Source organism: Haemaphysalis longicornis, unplaced genomic scaffold (assembly GCF_048455015.1).
Source record: "Haemaphysalis longicornis isolate Haplotype H1 unplaced genomic scaffold, Haemaphysalis longicornis Haplotype H1 scaffold_5, whole genome shotgun sequence".
Lineage (NCBI taxonomy): Eukaryota > Metazoa > Arthropoda > Arachnida > Ixodida > Ixodidae > Haemaphysalis > Haemaphysalis longicornis.
Window position 1 is genome coordinate 189,657,825 of NW_027526385.1, and position 7,003 is coordinate 189,664,827.

General features: G+C 45.3%; 1 long non-coding RNA gene across 1 annotated transcript; it reads left to right on the forward strand.

The window, feature by feature from the left end:
• Positions 1 to 837: 837 nt before the first annotated feature.
• On the forward strand, positions 838 to 4,856 carry LOC144139560 (uncharacterized). The gene is made up of 3 exons (XR_013316271.1): positions 838 to 1,011; positions 1,603 to 1,689; positions 4,757 to 4,856. It is a non-coding gene; the product is annotated as an uncharacterized LOC144139560 (long non-coding RNA).
• The last annotated feature ends 2,147 nt before the right edge of the window (positions 4,857 to 7,003 follow it).

A 7,003-nucleotide genomic window follows, 5' to 3' on the forward strand; every position in this document is an offset into this window, starting at 1 on the left:
ATGTTCAAAAGCAAAAAAAAAAAAGCTGCCAAATTCAATAAAAAGCAGCGGCAGCACCGACGTTGAAACAGAAAAAAAATCAGCCCTTGCTTATTACGACATCGCCAGAATAACACTCCCCCTCCCACTTTTTGTTTTCTACAACCTTGCACGGAGCACAGCACAACCTTGAACTGTGACATCTGTATCATCATTCCGTCGTTCCCTGTTCCTCTCCTGCCCCACCAGCACAATCATAGCCCCCTCTGACAACAGTCATTCTCGTCACTCAGTGGAGTTATAAAGTACTAGCAATCACAATTTTATTTTATTCTTATTGTTAGCGACCGTAAATATTGTGTACAAATGCAATAAACAGACCACCTAGTTTCTCCTGCAGACACAACGTTGAAGAACAAGGCAGATATCAAAAGAAAACAAAAGTTGGGGAGGGAGGGGTCATGAAATCGGGCGCTAAATAAACAGACGCCAAATAATAATACGATTACTTACACTAGAACACTGCCAAATTTCATTGCGGAGTGTTATCTTACTATCTGCTGCTTTTTTTAACGTTCAAATTGAGCGCCAAAAAACTCATTTCGCGTTTTGTGTTTGTAAACTTAAAAAATATAAGCTTCTTTATTATATTACACACAAAAATTAATAAGTTACTGTTATATTCAGTAAAATAGGCAATTATTTATTGTTGTCGTTTTAATTTGTTTACGCAACTCGCTGCCAATGGCCGACACCCTGAGTACGGCGTGCGGCGGCGCAGCCAGTCACCTCCTCGAATCGTCCCGTGTGACCCGTCTGGCGTCGATTGTGATCTGTGGTGTACCGTCGTGCCGTTAAACAAGCGCAGTTATCAGGGTTAATTGGGTCCCTCGTCGTTTTCGGTTGTGGCTGTCGTGTTCGACTTCGCGAAGAAATATTTGAGAACAACTTTGCACCTGAAGACGGCTAATTTAGTTTAGCGCTTGCCCCTGAACGTCGCTCGCTCGTCTTCGTCTTTAAACGTCCTGGCAGGTAAGCCGTCTCGTCACATTTGCCGCCTTTCTGGTCACTGGATGTTGTTTGTAGCTGTCAACGCCGCTTTAAGGATTCGTTAACAGGAGCCCGCGTGTGTGAATTGTTTAACTGAACTGGCTAGGTTGAACCTAGAGGGCTCGTCTCTAGAAAGGCGATGTGCGAAAGAACATTGGGGTGCTTGCATTGAGCGCTGAACGCACTGGCGCTCAGTAACTCAGTAACGTTTCCTATTCAGCAGCACTATATTGAACAGCTTGAGAGTTCACCACTGCGAACAACGTCTTACGCGTAGTTTATCAGAATACGGGCGGCTACTGTTCTAAACTGTGCTGCGCAGCGTTTACGGCTTCGTTAATCACCGCTGTCATTTGTGCCGTGTTGGGAATGGCGAGGGAGAATCGTTTGCGAGCGAATGTGCGCGCCTCGCAAGCTTCGTTGCGTTTGCGGCGAGCCACCTCACCATGTGTACGGTGCCGCTGTACGCGGGCATTGATTTTGGCTGAATGTTGTGTTGCCCGAATTGTAACATTCGTGCACCCAATAATTTCCATTCTTGCCTGTGTGGTAATATGTGTCATCCTGTTTTAGACCTCTGGACGGTCTGAGCACATCACGTCCCTCCATTCAACCGGACAAGAGCCACAAGCATTGTCAACAGTGTTTGGCCGCCAGAACGTAAGTTTTCAAACACAGTTTTGGTAGCACAGTGGGCTACCATACTTGAATAATGTTCGGTCACTTGAATGTACAAGTTCTCGCCCCCGTAACAACAATTATTGGTGTTTCATGCATAACCTAACATGTAGCCACTAAATGGCAACCTTTGTTGTTAATTTCGGAAAACTAAAAGTTTCACCCAAAATCTTAATGTGGGCGTAGCAGTTAATCACCATGTATACGAATTTCCTGGTGTTAGTTATGTTTACGGTGAAGCCATATTTCTTAGGTACACAAAAATGTTATTACCTTCGTAGTTTAGTCTTCGATAAAGCCTTACCAGTTCTGTTTTCGGCTATTTTTTTATGTTTATCATGTGAATTGACAGTCCTTGCAGTCCACTTTTTCAAATAGTTATGTAACTGCCCGTACCATTTAAAGAGGCCTGATTGGGGTTCCGAAGGCTGCGATTTACGCACGCTAGTGCTGTACCGCCAATAAAGAAACATCCTTCCACAAAGAAAAAGATTTGAAAGTGTAAAGTATCAACTGCATTATTCTTAACTGGAACATGCTAATTGAAAGGCCTGGGGCTTTTCCTGAAAGCACTGTGGATGTTATGAGAGAGGAAAACCACTCAAACACATCTGTCAAGGCCGTTGCTGCTCCAAGATGCGTGCAAGCATTGAGTCTTCTGAGCAGTACATTACACCCTTTTTTTAAACAACCGACGTGCATGCTGAACGTACTCCTGATGGGGCGTGTGCCAGGCGCGTAGCCAGGAATTTTTTTCGGGGAGGGGGGGGGGGCGTGGTCGAATATGGGACGGGGAAATATGCAGGCAAGGCATCTTGCGCGTTGTTTTGCAAACGAAGCTTGAAATAACTGACTTTAACATGCGATTTGTGTATGCTCAACACTAACCGTAAAGCCCACCTTAAGGAGCTTAGATGGTGATGATAATGATGATCACCTAAATTCCCGTTCGCTGGTCTATGGGCAGACCACGGGCGATTCATTCGTCCGCAGAGCAGGTGGTTAGGTGGACCCGCGCTCGTGAGCGTGATCATGAGTGCGCTCGTGAGTGGCGCGCGGTCCCCGAAGTTTGTCGGGCGGAAGTGGAGGCCAACACTGGTTGTTTACTATCAAGATTCTCATGTTTTATAAAAGATTTTCCTTTAGAAAAGGGACTTTTTCTTGTCAGCTATGAAGTAAAGTCGAGCACGATTTGAAGGTTATCGCGCCAGCATCGAGCGGCCAAGCGGGCCACCAGCCCACGGTTTCGTTTCGGAACCATGAAAATCGAAATTTCGCTATCTTCGCTCTCTTGTTGGCTGTTCCATGATACAACAATGGCCCGCACGACTGACTTACCACCCTTTGGGTTTCAAGCTGTACATTCGTTGTTATCAAGCACAGACTTGGACTTGGTTGCCCTTTATCTACGCCGACGATAACGGAACTTGCATGGAATATTTGCTAAAGCTGGTGTTCTTTCTGCTTCGTTTGAAAGAGTAGCTTTCCCGCGACAACCTTCGAATCGCAGTGGACTGTACATGCGATGAATTCGTATATTATGGCGGTGAAGCTAGCAAACGTGCGTCTTCGTCCTTAAGTAATCGCCTTTTGTTATTTTTTGTGCTAGTAACGTGAGTAGTAAACTTGCGCTAAGCGGAACACCTTATTGCACTGCTGTTGAATGTTGAGCTTGTTGCACGTTTCTTAAATTTCATTATATATCTATCTGTTAAATCAAAACAGACATGGCTTCAGTAAAATTCTGGTTAAGCAAATACAGAATGCTGATCCTAACCAAGCGGGGGGTCAAGGAAACAGTGGAATAGTGCCAAAAAAACAAAGCTCCGCAATAAGGAGAATTGTGTAGTTTTGTTGATGTGGAGGAAATACAAGATGGGCAGAGCAATGCTTTTTATGGAGCAAAAATTATGGATATGCAATAGTCAATGAAATGCGATGTCGGTAGAAAAATAAACATATCAAGGATTGATAGTTGACTGAACAAAATACAGCGACATGCTCTGTCATGTGATTATACTTTGTACCAGTGTAAAGACAAGGAATGACACGCTCCCGTCCACATGTAAGCCTATATGAGGCTTTTCCTGCTGTTCTGCCATTCCCCGGACGTGCTGTTCCGCCAGGGAAACAGTGGGGCTGTTTCGATCGGCTCGCGGCAGGCTCCCGGCGCTTGTCGGTGTATCCGGCGCGAAATGCAGCCGGGCTGTATATATTGACAGGTACAACACCATTCTGAGCGGGCGCAGGGATCAGACGTTGACATAGCCCTTGTTTCCAGCTTTATATGAGCATGAATGTCCTTAAAACTGCAGGTTCCGTGCCTGCAGGTGACTTCAGGCGGTTTTTCAGGCTGCTTAAACCGCACCCCAGCCTTGGCATAAAACATTATAGGGGGGGGGGCACTGCCCCCCCCTCTCCCCCCCCCCTTCCCGGCTACGCCCTTGGCGTGTGCATATTCTTTCTTGCATCCACCACATTCGAGTCGTCACGTTGATTTGGGAATGCTGGAATCCAGCATATGCTGGCAAGATACGAGAGCTTGAACACAACCCACTTGCCCGCAATGAGTTTTCAAAGATCTCCGCCACCTGAAGGTACTGAAGTGAGATGTAAGCATTGCCTGAAAACCATACCAGATGAGGGTACCAAATCATAGTTATGGGTCTTTCTCGCCCATTTACGTGTTCTGAACGAAAAAAGTGCCATTTAAAGGTGACACGTTCCCTGCCGATTTCTGATGCCTGATTAAGTTTGTGGGCATAAATTTAGCGGCTTGCTCACATGTCTAACGTGTATGTGTGCTTGTTAGGAGTGAAGTAGGTAAAAATTGAAAGGTTTGATTGTAGTTGCGTATCGATTACCTACATTGTTTTCATTCCTAGACAAGAAAAATTGAGGTAACTCTGCCAATTGTTCTGTATTGCTGCGTTTTATTAAGCTTGAATGATTCGTAGAACCTGCAGGAGTTCAGCTGCTTGTTAAAGGAGAAATGAACAGTGGTACAAAAACAAGAGCATCTACTAAATAAAAATCTTCACAATCGCAGGATGCCAACGGTCCACCTACCAACTTGCGTCCTGCATTGTTTCTGCTGGGTGGAGCGGCGCATGGAGCATTTTCCAGCTTCTCGAAGTTTGTGATCAAGCGCTGCCCCAAGTGAAGGATGCCACAGAGGGGTCTTCTGTTTTAATACCACAATTTCATGTGCTGAGCACTTACTCGTAAGGCATTTTAAATATTCATCATCCCAGAGGGTATGTTACCTCCGTCTTGGGTGGATTGTGGCTGCAATCAGGTTATTTGTGACAGAAACAAGTGAACCACGTGGTGAGAGTCATTGAGGCCTTGTTGATTGTGCATGCTTCTGAAATAACATTATCATTCAGCTGAATACTTTCTAAATATTTCAATTTGTGAAGAAATTATGATAAAAGTCATGATTTGTTGTACTACAGTGCAGGAAAGAAATGGCAGCATATATTTTAAGAGCGTCTGATATTTCAGGTCATTGGCTGGTGAGCAATAAAACAGAACTGAAAATTCTTTAAAGTGAAATCAAATATTTGTTGTCACCAGTGCATAACCCGTAGTAAAAGCTATCTGGTCTCCCAATTTCAAACGAGACCGGAAATGCCAAAAAATAAGGAAATAAACAAGACAGCTCTCTACAATAAACCAATTCAAAGAATTGCTCAATGTCTATAAAGTGGTGATTCAGGCGGGTTAGTTCGGTGTTGATGAAATACAAGCAGGCACTCGCCTGGTCAAAAACAAATAAATAAAGACGTTTTGGGGGCCCTACTGGTCCCTTGATCACAATGAAAGGGGGGGTGAAAGGTCGCGATTATTTATAGGTTCGGTGGCGCAGAGTGCGCATGTATGTCTCGGGGAGATTACCCCGCGACCGGTTAATCGTGTTTTTAGTTGGTTGAATATGCACTGATTCTAAAAGTAGTCATGTCGACAGGCGCTTCTCTGATGCTATTATGCTTGCGGAATGCCAATCGATGACGTGGTCAGTAGCTAGGTGATGATCCGCCAAGGCATTTCAGCTTGCATTGCCTTTTTTGACATCGTTGTGGTGTTATTGAATTCTTTTAAAAGTGGCTACTTGGACCGATATTGCATGCATAGTACATACACTTTGTTCTTTCTACACGCCTGCAGCACCTCTGCACAGTGTTCGCGCGAGGGCAAAGAATCGCGTAAACACCGTTTCCAAAACTTAGCACCGGCACTTCGAAAAGGCCTAGCACATGTGGTCAAGCGTGTAAAGACGCAAGAAGATCTGAGCAAATACCGCAAGAATATAACTAGGCGCAATTATAAACCAGCTATAAAACATCAGTCGTGCCCATCAGCATTACCTAGGCTCTTTTAAATCCCCTCACGAGGAGGTAGGTTTTCCCGAAACCGTTCGTCAAACAAATCGGATCGCTGCCTGACGTTCCCTCAAGGCAGATTCCACATTTTTAGCGATTTTATTCTGGTCATTGAAACAGATGTAATGAAATAATCTGATGACGGTCAGCTGTAAAATCGAAAGTTAGACCAGTTGGACTGCGCACGGTTACCGGCAGATTGCACACAATGGATGGGGAACAACCCCTACTTGAGGCATTTCTTACCTTTTTCACCGAACGGAACGGGAACGATGCATGCGTGGGAATAATAAAAGCCGAACTTCACTGAACCCGAGTTTTTTATTACATAAAAAAACTGACGAGGGCAGACTCGCCTCCGAGTGCACCACTTCGAGTATTCGATTGTCCTGTTTTCAATCTCACCGGAGTCACGTTTATCGGCAGCGGCCTTGTTCTTGACGGTACAGCGGACACTGTGCTTAGACAGGCTTGTACTTCTGGCGATGTCAGCCTGTTTTTCCTCGTGTTCAACAGCGTTAATTACGCTTAATTTATCCGACAGTGAAATCAGCTACCCTGCCGCTCAAGCCGCTGGTCGCACAAAAAAAAAGCCACTGGCTTGGCTTGGCTGCGCCAACGACCCGGCTGCCAGCAATGTTGCCAGATATAATAGTTTTCTTGCCAAAATAAACGAAAAAGCACACCGGGCGCCGGCCCCGCGGAAGTCCGCTATAAACGTTCAGTCGAAACAATTTTCGCCTAAAATTTAGTCTGTTGTAGCCGATAGTCTGCTCTAGCCGGGTCCGTTGTGAGCGGAGCGGACTCCATTTAAAATGCATGGGTACCAGACAAACCAACAGAAATGGTCTGTTGTACCGAAAGTCCGTTGTTGCCGGATCCGCTGTAACGAGCGTAGACTGTAGTTCTAC